Source organism: Sus scrofa, chromosome 8, assembly GCF_054392235.1.
Source record: "Sus scrofa isolate SSC_HxYL_T2T_F1_AM1 chromosome 8, Sscrofa_HxYL_maternal_Yorkshire_Landrace_v2.0, whole genome shotgun sequence".
Lineage (NCBI taxonomy): Eukaryota > Metazoa > Chordata > Mammalia > Artiodactyla > Suidae > Sus > Sus scrofa.
Genome location: NC_139390.1, coordinates 34,731,532 through 34,750,634, shown reverse-complemented (window position 1 = coordinate 34,750,634; position 19,103 = coordinate 34,731,532). Strand labels below are relative to the sequence as shown.

At 35.9% G+C, this 19,103-nt stretch overlaps 1 protein-coding gene across 2 annotated transcripts in view; it reads left to right on the top strand.

The window, feature by feature from the left end:
• Positions 1–19,103, top strand: part of KCTD8 (potassium channel tetramerization domain containing 8) — a 261,273-nt gene that overhangs the window by 183,605 nt on the left and 58,565 nt on the right. The window lies entirely within an intron of this gene.

The window sequence follows — 19,103 nt, the reverse complement described above, 5'->3', positions numbered from 1 at the left end:
AGCTTGCGGCAAGGCCAGATCCTTAACCCACTGAGGGAGGACAAGGATCAAACCTGCATCCTTGTGGAGACAATATTGGGTTCTTAACCCACTGAGCCACAATGGGAACTCCTCTACTTCTTATATCTGTTGATTCCTGCTTACTCATAGTTTTAATAACTTCTTTTTACTCATGTCTGTCATGGCTCCCTTTGCCTCATAGTCACTGCTTTGTCTTCCTCTACACACTCTCAATGTCATACTCTAGTTTCTTGGTTTCAAATTTTTAAATCCCTTAAGAGGGTTTCTAAGAATGGCTATCTCTTGTCTGGGTGCCCCTTTCTAATCCAGTCATTTGTCACTGAGGTGATTTGTTGGCTTCTGTGAATTAATCAGCCTAGAAGGACCCCTTGAAGAAAGGCTGGGTTGGGTAGTTTTCTTGAAGAAGGGTACTGAGGGTCATTCAAACTCCCAAGGCTTCACTGAATGCACTATAGTGATGGGTAGCAGAGACAGAAGGATAGAAAACTGGACATCACTACTTTATTCCACCATGTAGACATAGAGAAATTATAAAAGTTTGTGTAGTTTCTACTTCTATTTTCAGAACTCAAATGGAGAAATCTCAGACTAAATTACAGGGAGTAGTGGTTCTTGCTTGATTCTGTTTCAACTCAGCCTTGTTTGCATTAACATTTAGCATGTACGATTGTACACGCTTTAATACAAATGATGTACATTGGGATATAGATGATGTATAAGGAATATATGTCTATAAGTAAACAGATTATATATATATATATATATATATATATATATATATATTCTGAATTTACTGAATCTTCAGTGTTTCAACTTCCAATTCAAATCTTCTTATATTAAATATTCCAGATATTCTCTTAAACTTGAGGCCTTGACATGAACCAAAGAAATAAAATAGTAATTATTTGTGTCCATGAGTCATGACTTACCTTTCCTAAAAGAATGGTTTCTTTGAGCGCAAAGACTTTTTAACTCATTTTTGTCACACCCTCATTTTCTTAAAGCAGCACTGTGTACCCAATAGGCAACCCAAGGTTTATTGCATATAACTAAATGGAATCAGTGAACTGCAAAGAATTTAGGAAGGCACAATTTAGAAAAGTATCTTTCTTCTCACTGAAGATGAGTTTACCCATGGCTGTCAATAGCTTGTCAAGCTACTTGGATCTTTAAGAGTGGGTATTCAGGTCAGCAGATCAAGACTTTTGTAACTTAGCATTGGGATGCTTCACCTTTATATAGCGGTGAAGAGGGAAGGTAGGGGCCTTGTCCATTACTCACAATTTATTTTTAAAAACTGGGTAATGATTGCCTTATATCTTCAACCATTTACTCTCTAAGCAGAAAGCAGCGGCCAATGATGACATCAGTGTATCTAGTAAGGAGAAGTAGTACCAAAATCTTACTAGGGATTGAAAGACATCCAACTAGAAGTGACTGCAGTTAAAATGCAACCTATATCAAGATTTTAATCTCAATAGGGACATTAAAACAAATAATTAGAAAGAAAATGATTTCCGTTGTGTCAGCTTTGGGAAATCATTTTCCTATTGTGTATTTCAATTAACTATTCAGTTAAATATGCACGACCTTGTGACAGGGCTCTAGGGACAGTCCCAGCCTCTGGCTAGGCCTTCGGGCCTTGAGAGAATGTTTCCATTTTTAAATAAGACCTCAAAAAGACCTTGGTTAATATATTCGATGGATTTATCCAAAGTGACTTTTAAAATTATTTTGATTCTTTTAATGTTTTCTATTTTCCACAGAGTTTATTCTTCGCTGTTGTTGATCAAAAGAAATTTCTGGGTCACATTTTAAATTTAAATTTTAAGCTTTTAACTGTAAGTATCAAATACTTAACAGAAAAGTGTATATGAAGAAAGTGATGGATCTTCAAAAACTGAACACCCTTGTATAACCATCACCTAGATTAAGGAATAGACATTCATGGCTCCCAAACACACTCCCAAACACATCTCTTTTGCTCCTATGTGGTCTCTGTGCTGCCCACAAGTGTTGCCACTATTTATATTTCTATAATCATAGATGTCTTTTGTAAATTTAAATTTAATGTAAATTAAATCATACACCATTTACTTTTAGGAGTTGAGCCTCTATCAAGAATGTGACATTCTCCATATTATTCTATGTATTTATAGATGGTTTATTGTCATTGCTACGTGGTATCCCATTGTGTGACTATATTACAGTTGATTTATTCATTCTACTATTGTTTGGCAGGTTGTTTCTAGCTTTTAGTATTGCAAGCAGTGCTGCTATGAATATTATAGTACCTCTCTTAATGAATGCATTCCCCATTAAGGGTCCACTGAAGAAAGAACTAGTCATTTCATCAGGTCTATTTTGTATTGCTCCTGAAGCAAATTACCACAAACCTTAGTAGCTTGAAACAACACAAATTTATTATCTACAGTTCTGGAGGTCAGGTATCCCAAATGGACATATTGCTGGATCTTTGAGGAAAGAATGGGATGGTTAGGACTGAGATGTTCAGGCTTTTAAGCTTTGGTAGGTTTTAGCACTCCTAGCCAAACAGAATCAAGCATTGATTCTGCTTGAGTTGAGGTGTTGCGACTACAAATTTTCCATTAGCCAAGAGCCAAGAAAGGTTACGAACAGCACAGGGATGATTTAGGAAAAAAAAAAGCTGTTTGCCATCTTAGGTAATAGGATGTCATACTTTTGTGCCTGGGCTCTGGGTTACAAAAAAATAAACAAGTCTCTGTGTACTCATTGAACTCACACAGGTTTTAAGTTTTGAATTTTACTCTTCAACATGAAAGTAATTTCTGGTGAGGTGAAACCCCTAGGACACCAGCAAAAACAAGTACAAAATTGCATAGGAGGGGATTTTCCCCTACCTAAATTTTATAATATTCTTATATAGAGATAATAAGCACACATAAATATGAGCTCAAAATAATTATGCCTCCAAACATGGATGAGTTAATAGGACCAGATTTCCCCCTAAAATAGCAACTACAAAACTGGACAAGATACTTAACAAAACTGTCTCCAGGCAGAGAGACTGAGATTCTTGAGGTAGAAATATATGAAATTAATCTCATGTTTGCCCAGGCTCTCTGAAAGAGAGTACTTTCTTGGTCACGGTGGAGAGAAGAAACAGCAAGTTGGGAGGTGACCTATGGAACTGAGATGATGTAGATTAGGATTCAAGGCTGCTAAATTGTTGGAAATTTGCAGAAAAGAACTAGAGAAGAGGAACTTTTTATTGGGAGGAATTAGGAGTCTCTGTTTGTGTTCACCACAGACTCTTGGTGTCAGGCTGGGCTGTGGATCTGCAGGATGAGTCTCTATAAGATTAAGCAGTGATTAGATGCTACAGGCCTGGGAATTGGATGATGGCATCGGAGCTTGGGCAGATCAAGAAATCTTTGGCATCTTGATCCTAAGACCATGTTTTCTCTCAAGAGCTGAAAGCTAAAACTATTACTTATTTTGAAAACTTTTTGCTGGGAGATATTGGCAATTAGAAACAGTTTTATATACGCAATTCTTGAGCTGGAAACATTACCTCTATATTCTACTTAATAATGGAACAATTTGTTCTTTAGTTCATCTTTCTCTCTATACCTTAGTATATACAGCTAAAATAAACAGAATTTTCAGTATTCTGCATGGAAATCTTAGCCAAACCACAAATGCATTAGATATGCATTCTATTTTTCATTTTGCTGCAAGTGACAGTGTAGCCACATTTTTCACCACTGTGTAACACAGGTTGTCTTTTTAAATCCCTGCAATAAAATTTCTTCACTGTCATTCCACTCTTCAGTTTCCTTAAAACCCTTCCATCTAGCTTCTGCCCACCTCCAACTGCACAAATTTTAGAGTTCTGTTATTGTCTCAACATATTTACAGATTTCTGTTCTGGCTACTATCTAACAAAAACTCCAAAACTCATTGGCAAAATACAAAAGTAATCCATGTTTTATCTGATAAATCTCTGGTTTTGCCAAGCAGTGATTCCACTGGTTTCACTTAATGTCAGTTATGTGGCTGAAATCAGAGGGCAGATGGAGCTAAAACAGCCAAAATGGTTTCACTAACATGTATGACTGGAAAATTAGAAAAGACTAACAAAGGGGTGGTAACTCTATCTCATTGGGCTCAACGTGAGGGTAGCTTCTTCACATAGCATCTGGATCCCAAGAATAAGAAAAATGTAAACTGTGAGCGCTCCTAAAGTCTAGGTCTGGAACTGTCATGGCATCACTCTTACCATGTTCTGTTGGGTTCTATTTGGCAAAACCAGTCCATATTTAAAGAAGAGGATGCAAATTCCACTATAAACAGGGTAATGACAATGATTTATGGCCACTTTTAATCCATCAGAGACACATTCTTTCAAAATCGCAATTTATTAAAACGGAGAAGAGAACAAATTTTAAAATATGAATGGCTTGTATCTACTAAAAAAAAAAAAAGAATATATATAACCAAATAACCTTCCCATGAAGAAAACTCAAGACCTAGATGATTTTGCTGGTAAATTTTATGGAACAAAAAACTAAAGATCCATAGAACCCAAACTTAAAAGACCAATAACTATAAAACCTCTACTGAAATTAAACAAGAACAAAGAAGAAAAGTCATTAATTTTAAAACATAAGAATATTAAAAATAGCAAAGCACATAATGTTTCATTAAGCAGAATTTTATTCCAGGGTCTATGGAACTTTGATAATCTGATTCAAGAAAAAAAAAATGGACTATCCAAAACAACTTTCAACCACTAAATGAACAGTATTGATACACTAAAGGATACTCTCAAGTTCAAAAGTATGCAATAGACTGGGATGTAAGGCCTAGGTTATGTTAAATCCTCAAATTGTTACTCCCTATAATATGTGAGCTATTCTAGAAAACAGGGAAAGTACCTCTTTTTGGTTTATGAGACTGCTCTATAACTCAATAGCATTTAAAATATCTTTCCCTGAAAATAAAACCACAATCCATGACGTGTGTGGTTATACATATAAAAATTCTAAATAAAACATTAGCAGTGTCAATCCAGGAGTGTACTTTAAAAAATATACTGAGACAAGGTATAATTTATTCCAATAGAACAAATGGCTCAACATTAGAAAAATCTATTATTCAAGTTTTCCACAGTAAAAAATAAAGGAGAATAACCTCTCAGCACATATAAAAAACATTTGAAAAGTTTCACATCTAATCATAATTTTAAAAGAAAAAAATCTTGGTAAATTAGACGTAGAAATGAATTTCCTTAACTCCGTAAAAGTTATCATCCAAAACCTAAACTGTATATTAATCTTTAGTGGAGAAATGTTAGAAACATTTTATTTTAAAGGAGGAACAAAATAAGAAAGCCTACTATCACAAAAATCTATAGCTTTCACAAATGCTAGCAATAAATATTAGAAAATCTAACTTTAAAATATATTATTTACAATAACAACAAAAAATAAGGGGCTTAGGAATAAATCTACAAAAGTTATATGGAATTTTTATGTAAAAATATATATTAAATCTCAAAGGAAAATTTAAAAAGACACAAGTAGATTGATTTACCATGCTCATGTTCACAAATACTCAATAAAATAAAGATGTCAGCTCTTCCTAAATTAATCCATATATTCAAATCATTTCCAGTCCAAACAGTTGGTGTTTCTTCCTTTTTTGTGTTTGTCAAACTGATCCAAGAATTTACCTGAAAAGCTGAAAGGATCAAAGTCTTAGTATTTTCATGGATGTGAGAGAAAATTGACTCCACTATGGTTAAGCCTTACTAAAAAGAACAGTTATAATATTTTGATGTCTTTATAGATGTCAAAATATTATAACTGTCCTATCTTTTTGAAGAAAATGTTTACTTCCTGTATAAATTAAATAGTATTTCCTTTTCAGAATACATAAAGTGGTTTCCAAGAGGGATGGGGAGTGAGCGAGATGGATTGGGAGCTTGGGGTTAATAGATGAAGACTCTTGTCTTTGGAATGGATTAGCAATAAGATCCACTTGGAACTATGTCTAGTTACTTATGATGGAGCATGACAATGTGAGAAAAAAGAATGTATACATGTAAGTGTAACTGGGTCACCATGCTGTACAGTAGAAAATGGATAGAACACTGTAAACCAGCTGTAATGGAAAAAAATTTAAATCATATTAAAATAAATAAATAAATAAAACCTGGGGGGGGGAGAATACATAAAGAATCTCTGAAAATCAATTTTTAAAAGCACAATTAAATAATTATGAGCTAATAAGCCAAGAGTATATCCAGGCAGTTCCCAAAGGAGGAAAACTGAATTTTTTTTTCTTTCTAGGTCTGCATCTGCGGCATACGGAGGTTCCCAGGCTAAGGGTCAAATCAGAGCTGCAGCTGTTGGCCTAAGCTACAGCCATAGCCACACCAGATCCCAACCACATCAGTGACCTACACCACAGCTCAGGGCAACACCGGATCCTTAACCCACTGAGCGAGGCCAGGGATGGAACCTGTGTCCTCATGAATACTAATCAGATTCGTTTCCACTGAGCCACGACGGGCACTCCTTAAATTTTAATAAACATATAAAATGATCATCAGTTTTACTCACAATCAGAGAAAAGCAAAATCAAACCTAAAGAGAGAATGATTAGGTTCACGGGTAAAGAACATGGATTTTGGAATCAGATTACCTGAGTTTGAATTCTGATTTTGTCACTGAGTTGCCAAGTGACCCTGGAGAATTTACACCTTTGAGCCCCCGTTATCTCAGCTATATAATGGAGATAAGAATCATACTTTCCTTATATGATTGTATTAGGACATATTAACCATTTAGATCAAGTTTAACATAAGTATTCCGTAAGTCTAAGCAATTACTGTTAAAACATCAAGAAGATTTCATTTAACACTCATCAAATAGGCAAAAAATAAAATGAGTTTGACAACAACCTGTGTGGTAAGAGATAAGGAAACAGGAACTAATATATTTGTGAAGAGAATATAACATCTGATTTGAAGAGCAATTTGGCAAAGTGAAATTGAAGATATGCTTATTCTTAGTAATCATTCCCACTTCAAAAAGTCTAAGAAAAACATCTCACCCATGGACCTATATAATCTTACACATATACTTTTTGTACAGGTGTAACCACACTGTTTGCTAGTATTAAAAATAAAATTATACTCTGTCAACCGGTGGAGAATGGTGAATAAACTCTAGACACACCAAAATATTACAGAACTGTGAAGATTAACTAATTTAAAAGGTTAAATTTCAAAAGAAAATGTTTAGTGAAAAACACTGGCTACAAAGAATTGTATGCAGAAAAGATACCATTTGTATAACCTTAAAAAATAGTATTTTTATTTTTATATTAATCTATATGATATGTTTGTATATTTTGGAAATTAATCCTTTGTCAGTAGCATCATTTGCAAACAATCCAATCCAAAAATGAGCTGAAGACCTAAATAGACATTTCTCCAAAGAAGACATAGAGATGGCCAATGGACACATGAAAAGATGTTCAATACTGCTAATTATTAGAGAAGTGCAAATCAAAACTACAATGAGGTCTCACCTCACACCAGTCAGAATGTCCATCATTGAAAAGTCTACAAACAATAAATCCTGGAGAGGGTGTGGAAAAAAGGGAACCCTCCTGCACTGTTGATAAAAATGTAAATTGGTGCCACCATTATGGAGAAAAGTATGGAGGTCCATTAAAAAACTAAACATAGAGTTATCACATCCTGCAGTCCTATTCCTGGACATATATCCAGGAAAGACAAAAACTCTGATTCGAAAAGACATGCACCACAATGTTCGTAGCAGCACAATTTATAATAGCCAAGACGTGGAAGCAACCTAAATGTCCATTGACATACGAATGAATAAATAAGATGTGGTATATATAATGCAATATGACTCAGCCATAAAAAGACTGAGTAATGCTAATTGCAGCAACATGGAAGAACTTAAATTATCATATTAAGAGAAATAAATCAGACAGAGAAAGACAAATATCATATGATACCATGTATATGTGGACTCTAAAATATGGTATGAATGAACCTATTTACAAAACTACGAAACAGAAAAAGACTTAGGGACATAGGAAACAAACTGTGGGTACCAAAGGGGATAGCAGCTGGGAAGAGATAAAATAAGAGTTTGGGATTTACATATACACAATATAATATATAAAATAGATAATCAACAAGGACCTACTATATAGCATAGGGAACTATACTCAATATCTTGTAATAACCTTTAATAGAAAAGAATCTGAAAAATATGTATAAAACTATACATATACATGTATAACTGAATCGCTTTGCTGAACACTTGAATCTGACACAACATTCAATTTATACTTCAATTTAAAAAGCATGTTAATTTGCAGCATTTATGGACACATGTGCAGGTATGAGAAGTATGTACGTGAACATAGGAGTGACGGACAGCATTTAATAACAGTGGTTACTCCAGGAAGTGATGTAAGTGGACCTTTGGCTGTTATGTGTAATGTTTCATTAAGAAAGAGAGAAGATGGGAGGAAGTGGGGAGGAGGAGAGGAAAACTTGGAGAGACAGACCAAGACAAAACATTATTACACTTATGATTTCTGTGTTGTTTATATAGGTACAATGTATCTATTTGGGTATAGCCCAGAGGGCTACAACCTATGGGCCAAATCCTGCCATCACCTGTTTATATAAATCAAGTTTTATTATTTTATAAATCATATCATTTGTCGATATGTCCTCTGTAGCTGCTTTTGCATGTTAATGGCCAAATTGAATAACTCTGATAGAGACTGTATGTCCTACAAATTCCAAAATATTTCTTATGTGACCCTTTCCAGAAAAAAATGCTGACTATGGATATAAAATACAATATATACTTTTCCCAGTTATTTAAAGTATTTTATACTTTATGCATTAGAATGTAGTGACTTATAAAGGGAATTGATTTTTGGAGTGATTTTATGCAAAGCCGTGTTAATGGTAACTTCTTAACTTCTAATTTTTTTTTCAAAAGTGAAAGTCAAGAAAGCCTATATTTAGTCAAATCAATCATTAGCCTGTATTTCTTTGTTCATAAGAAATAATGAGGATATAAGATTCTTGCATTGTAATTCATGTCCCAAATAATACTTAATGAAACTCATACTTTTCTCACTGCAGCTCTTAATCCTCAGAATTGCCAAACCGCCTTCGTCTACTCTTCCCTTCTTTCTGTGACCTAGTATTTGGGAGGCAAAAAAGTGTTTCCATTTTAGGTAATATTTACTTAGCTGAGAACTGAGTATAAGGGAAAATAGTGAATTAGTAAGATAGGCTAATTAGACCCTGAGAGTAATGACTCAAATATAATAGAATTTTTTCTTCTGTTCACAAAGGTGAGGTGCTCCAGGAGGATGCAGAGACCTTTCAAGGACCCAGTTTTTCAGGGACCCATTGACAATTTGTTTACATCCATACGTGGACTTAAGGTCCCTCTCTGTGTCATCATCCCAAAGAACATTGAAGGGCACTCTCTGGAGGTTTTATGAAACAGGACTGAAGTATGACGCAGATGACATTCGGTCCCATTTCACTGGCAATAATTTGATCATAAGGACACATCTAACTGCAAATCCATTTGAGAGGTGGGATCTAGCTGGGCAGACATATGCACAACTGTTTAAAAGAGAGTGGGAGTACATCACAGATGGAGAGAAGATAGTACAGGCAAGAAAGTATAGTGTTTAAAGACTCAAACGAAGAGTAAAGTAGGCCAGGAAGTTTTTCTCTTTCTTAAGCAGGGTGGTACATGAGAATGTACATGCTGGGGAGTAGTAATGTGTGTGCAGCACAGGAAGAATGACCTAGAGAAATAATCGAGTTCCTTATCATGGGGTTTACCAGGAAAAAATACAGGATGCCTGATTCAATTTGAATTTCAGGTAGATAATCACTGATTTTTGCTATGTCCTATGCAGTAATTTAATTTGCTAAATCTGGTAATGACATGTATCATAAAATTCTTTCATGCCATGCAAAAATGCCTATGTTCATTCTGACGGGAAATACTGGGTCTTAAAAGATTTTGAGTAGAGCATGTGAAAGTTATAGTCAGATGAGCATTAAAGAAAGTCATTCTGACAGCATAGAGGAATATAGATTTGAAGAGGATAATTCCAGAAGCAGGGAAATAAATAGTAAGAGAACTATTGTATTTCTTTAAGATCCTAATTTCAGTTCTTTTGGATATATACTTAGGACTGGAATTGCTGGATCATGTGATAAGTCAATTTTTTTTTCAATTTTTTAGGAACCCTCATGTTCACTTCAACTTTATTCACAACAGCCAACATGTGGAAACAATCTAAATGTCCTTTGAGGGACAAATGAATAAAGAAAACATGGTATATACCAACAATAGAATAATAGCCTTAAAAAGCAGGAAATCTTCCCATATGCAACAATATGGATAAGCCTAGAAGACAGTGTTCTATGTGAAATAAACCAGTCACAAAAGGAAAAGTGTACCATGATTCCACTTATATATAAAGTAGTCAAGCTCATAGAAACCAAGAGTAAGTAAAATGATGCTCGCCTGGGGTTGCTGGCAGTTGCTGTTAAACAGGTATAAAGTTTCATTTATGCAATAGGAATAAGTTCCAGAGATTTTCTGTACAATATTATGCTTATAGTTTACAATACCGTATTGCACACTTAAAATTTTGTTTAGAGGGTCTTCTTGTTTAGTGTTTTTACTACAGTAACATAATTGTTTTTAAAGAATAATTATAATAGCCCGGTAAAGAGATTTTATGGAAAAAAGAGAATAACGGTGACCAAAACAGTATTGATAGTAAAAAGGAAAATAATCAGGAAATAAATAGATGTTGGAACTAATAGAAATGAATGATTAATTGAATTTTAGAGGCTTGGATCCCTAAAAATGGATCTAAAATGATTTTTCCTGTTTATAGCCATTGATACCATAAGCAGAGGTAAAGAATAAGAATATTAGGAGGAGGAGCTCCTGTCATGGCTCTGTTGTTAACAAATCCGACTAGCATCCATGAGGATGTGGGTTTGATCCCTGGCCTCACTCGGTGGGTTAAGGAACCAGTGTTGCTGTGAGCTGTGGTGTAGGTGGCAGATGCAGCTCGGATCCCACGTTGCTGTGGCTGTGGTATAGGCCAGCAGCTACAGCTCCTAGTCTACCACTAGCCTGGGAACCTCCATATGCCATGGGTGCAGCCCTAAAAAGACAAAAAAAAAAAAAGAATATTCATAGGAGACAACTGTTTTAGGGAGGTGAGGGATAGAAGTGTTAGGGAGTCATAAGATAGTAAGCTTTGGACAGATTGATTTCAGTGAGTTACGAGGGACTCAGGTAGTGATGACCAGTTGGCAGATATACGTACTGTTTTGAAATTCCTACCAGATGTCTGGATTATAGTTATAAACTGGAAATGACCACTCTACAAATAATACTACAAATTATGAGAATTGTTAAGTTAAAAAAGGAGCACCTGTGATGTAATTCTATGGGATGCTATGATTTAAGGACATTGGAGCTAGAAGATCCAGCTATGATCAAAATGGAATAGCAAAGAGTAGGTGAAACAGGAACAGTAGATGGCGAGGAGACCAAATGTATGCTCTACATCTCAAAGGCCACAGGGAAATATGAAAAGGCCTAAGAAATTGCCACTGGATTTGTCAACAGTCTTCATTGTTGATTTTAGCAAGAGTATTTCCAGGGATGGTATAGGGATGAAGGTGGTAGGATAAAGATAGATGTCTGAGAGTGAATGAGAAGTGAAGAATTAAAAGCATGGGGGACGAATGGCTCTTTAAAGAACATAAAATAGGGAAATTGAGAAAAAGGAAATGAAGTAGTTAGAGAGTGGATCTAAACCAAAGGAAGAATTTCGATTTTTGTAGCAGGAGAAACATAAGCCTACTTCTTTTGAAAGAAAGATGTTTGTACATTAAAGATCTCAGAGAAATTAGATACGATCAATGGAGCATGTTCCTTGAAGAAATGGAAAACGATGGGTTAAAAACCACAAGTGGATTGACTACCTTGAGACAAGAAGAGAGGTACTGTGTCCTGAAAGATGGGGAGAAATAAGAAGTAGATGAGTTTGATTGCTTGGACTTTTGTAGTCCATTCTCAATGATGTCAAATTCCTTTTTAAGTAGGAGGCAAAATCATTTGCCAGGAATGACAGCATTTGAAATTGGCTTATTTGAGGATTGTTATAAATGTTTGGATTGATTTCTAAGTATTTGGGACCAATGGAATGATAGGACAGATGAGAAGGTTTTTCCATGTGACAGAAATGAGTGCATTGTCCAGATGTTTTTATATATCAGAATCTTTTACAACTCTGCATCATCAATTTTGGGGGCCAGTCATCATATTCTCCTTTCTAATACTACCCCTAATGAGTAGGAAAATAATGCTTTTTGTTTGCTCACTCTAGTGTTTACTGTCTTCTCAGTATGAAAAAAGATTATTAAAAACTAAAGTTATGGAAATATACGTAAAAAACCCTGGGAGGATTATATATGTTATATATTATTTTCTGAATTATTAAAATTTTCAAACAAGCTCAAGCATTTTCTGATCTATCTGAAGCCATCTTAGTTTTAGAAAACTAATTCCAGAATGTTTCAAAAGTGTCAGCTGATTTTTCTGTAATCAGTCTTCTGCTTGATTTATTGCTTGATAAGAAAAAAATACTAATTAAGTTGATTTTAGTGCTGGCATTTGGTTATTGGAATATTGACGTTTTTGCACCAATTAGACTAAACCCATAATCTAATCTTCTTGATAGTCTCCTTTATCACTATATTGAGTTATGAGAATTATCTTTCTTTTCTACTGATAACTTAAAAATTTTTTCTCCTAAAGAAAATTAAGGAAAAAAAAATCAAAAATTTATATATGCTACAAAAGCTGCAACACATGTAAGAACCTACATGTATGTTAACCCAGACCCTATGTATTTTGTTAACTAAATGTAAGAATTTATTGTTTTTCTATCAGACTATCTTCTGAGGTTTCCAAACATGAATGGATACATGCATTTTAATAGTTAGCTGCCAATCTTAGTCTCTTGAATATAATTTTGGGTTGATATATTCTATACTTTCAGTCCTAGTACAGTGCTGTTAATATTTTATATATTTTAAAAGATTTGAAGGACTATTGAACTCATTTTCAGTCTCCCCATCCCTTTCCCTTCCCCAGAAAATCAGCTGGCTCTAATATTCCCTGTTCTCATTAACCTCACCCATAACACTCTTTTGGGGACATGTTTTATAGAGTTTTGAAGTCATAAATTCAGCAGCCTGTACTTTTTTGTTGCCTCTTTAGAGAATTGCTAGAGGAAAGAGGAACAGGTTGGGTATGCTTTACTCTAAGAAAAACTGGAAAAAATATTCATGCTATAAAGTTTGCAATCAAATTTCAGGATCACAAGAAAAGAAGATGAAAAATCAATCTCTACAAATATATTTGTGTTTGACTATGGAAAGGAAGCCTAAGGAAAAGGAGGGTTGAACTTGTTTAGAGAACTGAGAGCAGAAGTGTTGGGGATAGAATTTGGACATTTTGCTTAAAATAATGTCTCCCAGTAACAGGGTTGTCAGATTTGGCAAATAAAAAACCGATTGCCCATATACATACATATATGTGTGTGTATATATATAAAATAAGCAGGAGTTCCCGTCGTGGTGCAGTGGTTAATGAATCCGACTAGAAACCATGAGGTTGCGGGTTCAGTCCCTGCCCTTGCTCAGTGGGTTAAGGATCCGGCGTTGCCGTGAGCTGTGGTGTAGGTTGCAGATGCAGCTCGGATCCCGCGTTGCTGTGGCTCTGGCGTAGGCCGGTGGCTACAGCTCCGATTCAACCCCTAGCCTGGGAACCTCCATATGCCGTGGGAGCGGCCCAAGAAATAGCAAAAAAGACCCAAAAAATAAATAAATAAATAAATAAATAAGCAGACTCACAGATACAAAGAACAAATTAGTGGTTACCAATGGGGAGGGGGAAGGGGGAACAGCATTATAGGAGTAGGGGAGTAAGAGATACAAACTATTAGGTATAAAGTAAGCTACAATGATATATTGTACGATAAGAGGAATATAGCCAATATTTTATAATAACCATAAATGGACTATAACCTTTTAAAATTGTGACTCACTCTATAGTACACCTGTAACCTATACAGCAACTATGCTTCAATAAAGAGTACAGATTGCTCAGTCGAATATGAATTCCAGGTAATCACAGTGAATGATTTATGGTATAAGTATGTCCCAGACATTGCATTGGCATCTTGTATTTTATCAGAGAGCTCTACTACAGAATGATCAGAAAGTGGTTGATCAAAGGGGAATGGAGTGAAACTATCTCCTGAAGCCCGTTATTAAAAGCTAGGAGTAGGGAGAGGAGACTCTTCTGGAGCAGAATGTACAATAGATAGGTGTCCTGTCGGAGACTGTGGTCAGGTGTCAAGTGATGGTAACCTATGAGATGGGACTCAGGAAAATAAATGAGATAACAGGCAGGTGAGTTTCCATCATCAGCCGTTCTCATTCTCTTCCTATTCTTTTTCTGTCTAATGACAAGACAGCTATGTGGCTTTGGAAATAGACAGATTTAGGTTTTAATCCTGGCAGTGTCACTTCTCATAAGTTGATGGTCCTGAGTCAGGTTAATGAATATCACTGAGTCACCTTTGTCCCAGCTGGTAAAAATGAATAGGCTGTTGTGAAGATCAGATGATTTAAGCACTCCAATTAGAGCGTTGGCCATCCCAAGTCAAAGGACCCATAACTGGGAATCCAGAAAGGCCACCTACCCAGGTCTCACATTTATAAAGACCCCTGCATTAAGACTTTGGGAATTATCTCTGAAAGATCTTATGCAGATTATCACAGAGGTGGAGGAATTAATGGAAGATATTCATCTTACAACTGTAAACTCAGGCCCTGAGCAGAGTACCATAAATTTATAATTTTTATTAGTAGTGAAATTATCCTGTAAATATAAAAGTTATAACCATCCTCAAGGTAGCAACAAGATCAGCTCATCCGTACACATGGGTTTTTATTTATTAAATGTAAAGTGACAGCACAGATTTTTAACTGCAGCTTTAGTATCTCTCCAATTTTTACTTTGCTGGAACCTACAAAAAAAGTTGTTCTTCTTGATTTAAAATCATTAACCCCCTTTCTTCTTCATTGTTTCTCCAGTTCCATGTGGCTCTGTGTCTTTGTGGTTCACTTAAGTCCATACAGTCTTTCTGTCTCTAAAATAGCTCTTTTTTCACTTATCTGCTAGTCAGGTAACTGAATATAAGTTATGAACATCGCTGTGCTTTAGTATTCCCGTATGAAAAAAAAAGGAGGGACTGGAATGAATGTATCACATAGAGTTGGTATGAGAACTAAATAATATACTAGAGTTATGTGTATCTTGCACATAGTAAGCCCTCCTTGTTGTATTAAGTACAGGTTTGCTTCACAAGAAAATAAGACTTGTACTCCATTCTCTGCACACTGATTAGTCAGTGGCCTGGAGTTCTGCAGCTGAAGTGAACCTGAAAGGCATCCTGGGATTCAGTCAAGGCACCAACTAATGAAGAGAATAACAATGGTACCCCTTAGGTGGAAACCTACCTCTAGGACCATAAAAGCTGAGCCAAAGGGCACAGTCCAGTGTTGTGCTTTCATCAGAGACATAAAGAGCAGGCAAGTATCTCATGCCCTCTCTTTTGTATAACTCAGAATCAGTGTTCATTACCAGCTTACTTTACATGGACTAGACCATCTGGAATTATATTTTCAGAAGTTTTGTTACATTTTACTAGAGTTCTGGTTAACCCTACCTATCATTCAAGGGATAAGTCACTTGATGGCTATAACCTGTGATCCCTAGCTCCTTTATTGAACTGAGAATTCAATGCTATACAAGTTATTTATTTGCTTTATAGAGATGGAGTTCTTTATACAAGAAAAATTACATAAATAACAGTTACTTTGTGTCCTGCCCACATGTACTCCTTAAGTATTTCTTAAATTCATTTTGCAACCAGACCACCAGGGTTCAAACCCTGACTCTATCATTTATTTAGCTGTTTAACCTTTGGAAGTTACTTAATTCCTCTATGCTACAGTTTCATTTTGAGAAATGGGGATAATTAGAGATTTTAGCAAGGATTAAATGAGTGTGTGTATATAAATTTATGTTCATTTAATTAATGACTGTATACAGACATATATCCAAATTATTTATTTATTGTTATCATATTAAATACACCTTATTATTTTTCAGAATTACAACATTCACAAGTCTATTTTTTAGTCACCTATAGCCCTACGTATTTTTGACCTTTTGTGAGGTACACCAGTGTTATAAACATGAACAAATTTGTTTTTCCTGGATAAAAGGAAAAAATGCATGTAAATCTCATAACCAGTTCTTGGCACCTAGACTAGCAGAAAACAACCGTAATTAGATTAGGGATTTGTAATTGGCAAAATGAAAACAAGGCAAATTGGGCTTCAAAATGGAGGAGAGAAAGAGTTGGTTTGGTGGAAATTACCGGAAAAGGAGGTATGGGATTTTGATCTCGAGAGAGATTGTGCCGCCAGAGATTGTGGAGAAGGGAATCATAGGGTAAAGACCTTTCTGCCTTTCTGCACGGCAGTTTCCATTGTGGCTTCGCAGGTTACAAACCTGACTAGCATGCATGAGGATGCAGGTTCCATCCCTGGTCTTGCTCAGTGGATGAAGGATCTGGCATTGCCATGAGCTGCAGTGTAGCCCAGCAGCTGCAGCTCCTATTTGACCCTTATCCTGCAAACTTCCATATGCCCCCAGGTCTGGTCCTAAAAAAGCAAAAAAAAAAGACCTTCTGACATGTGAGTTATGTAAAACAACACGAATTCCTGTTTATTTCACTACAGCAGTTAAACAGCAGCCTTGGGGACCTAGGAAGACTCTGCCCATCCCTAAATACATTATTTTGACCATGGCTAGCTGATCTTTAGAATTACAATAATGGCAGTCTTAGACGTGTTTTAAAAGCCACTGTAGGGGATATGTCTCGCTCAGGGCTCCTGGAGTTACTGGATTCCCTTTGCGGCCCTTGGAAGGACAACGGAATCATTCAGGAACACAGACTGGAATAAAATCCTGTGGCTGGTAATCATTCTTATTCACACGTGGGGTTAAAGACATACATTAAAAATATGCCGGGAGCAATACAAGACAGTGATGAAAGTGTGGGGAGGGGGGCAGCACAGCGTGCCGTTGGCAATCATCGACTCTCAAATCTCTCTTTAATCTCTACAAAGTAAAGGGATAGAAAAGGGGGTTGCCAGCATCTAGGGGATAAAACAAATGTGAACAATGAAGACCATGGGTCCCTTAGAAGCAAATCATGCAAAACTCACTTGAGTGCTATTTTGGTAGAGGTAAGCTGTCTATGGCCGCCGAGAAGGCAATGGTTATATCTCAGTTTCATTAAATCATCTGTTAGTGTTTCAGGCCAGTTTTACAGATTGATTTAAATAGACTTCAAACTAAACCTGCTTCACACAATGGAGACTGGTGTTGGGGTCTTGATTAATGGCACTATGGGAAGTAACAGCAGCTTCTGCAGGAGTTGGTATTTGGTTGCATTTCCAGTTTATTTATTGCTAATCTTTATGGGTGGAGGGGTGGTAACTGGCCAAGGGAAGCTTACCAAATCTTAAAAGGAGGTACTCTCCAGATGGAGAGAAACCAGGTAGGTAGAGGCCAAATTACTTTGGACAATTTGGAGACCTAGTAAGATTTGAAAGTGCAAGCCAATCAAAAGACTGGGACGTCTCCCACACATCCCATTGTGGGAGAGGAAAAGGTGGAGGGAGTGTAAGTGATAAGTAGTACATTAAATATGAGAAACATCTTTCAATTAAATTCCAATTATTGAAGTTATATTCCCCTTGATAAAATATTCCCAAAGTGTTAAATGGACAGGGTGGGGTTTTTTCCCCACCCCCAAGGCTGCAGATTCAAGTGTTGAAGGGATTAATAAACTGCTGCCACCCATGCCATCCAATATAAGGAACCCATAGAAGAGACAATGAGTTCTTACATAGCACCAGTCCTGTGAGTAATTGTGCTGAGCACTGTTCAAATGCTACCTCATTTCATCTGCATGATGCATCACTATGTGATGCATGCTATTATTGCCTTCTCAATATTGAGGAAACAGGCACAGAGGGATTAAGTAACTTGCATGAGGACACACCACCAGTTAAGTGAGGAAGCTAGAATTTGACATCAGCCTTCTAGCTCTAGATGCTGTGTTGTTGGTTTTTTCCTTCATAGTTATTGCTGTTCACATGTTTATGTAAATTCAATCAACTTAAAATATTCCTGAGAATGTAGTAGCTGTTCTTACACACATGGTAACTGAAAGATTGAGTACCAAGGGACTGCTCCAGAAAGTAGCATATAAGTAGCCTGAGACTTTAAAATCCCAAGTGTATTTTTACATTTTTAATTTATTTAAAGTTAAAAAACAAAGTTTTCCCATTCTCACACATCCAGCCCTCGCTCTACCTCTGGCAACCACCAATCTGTTCTCTGTATCTATGAGCTTTTTTTTTTTTTTTTTTTTTGATTTTAGATTTCACAAATAAGAGATCGTACTGTATTTATCTTTCTCTTTCTGACTTATTTCACTAAGCATAATGCCCTCCTATCATCCATGTTGTTGCAAATGGCAAGATTTCATTCTTTTATGTGGCTGATTAATAGTCTGTTTTGTGTGTGTGTGTGTGTGTATATATATATGTATGTATATATATATATATATATAATAATAGAATATCGTGGATATATATATCCACTCATCCATTGATGGTGTGACAGGTTGTTTTCGTATCTTTGCTATTGTAAATAATACTGCAGTGAGCATGGGGGTGCGTATATTTTTGCAAGCCAGTGCTTTAATTTTATTTGGATAAATACCCAGAAGTAGAATTGCTAGGTCATATGGTAGTTCTG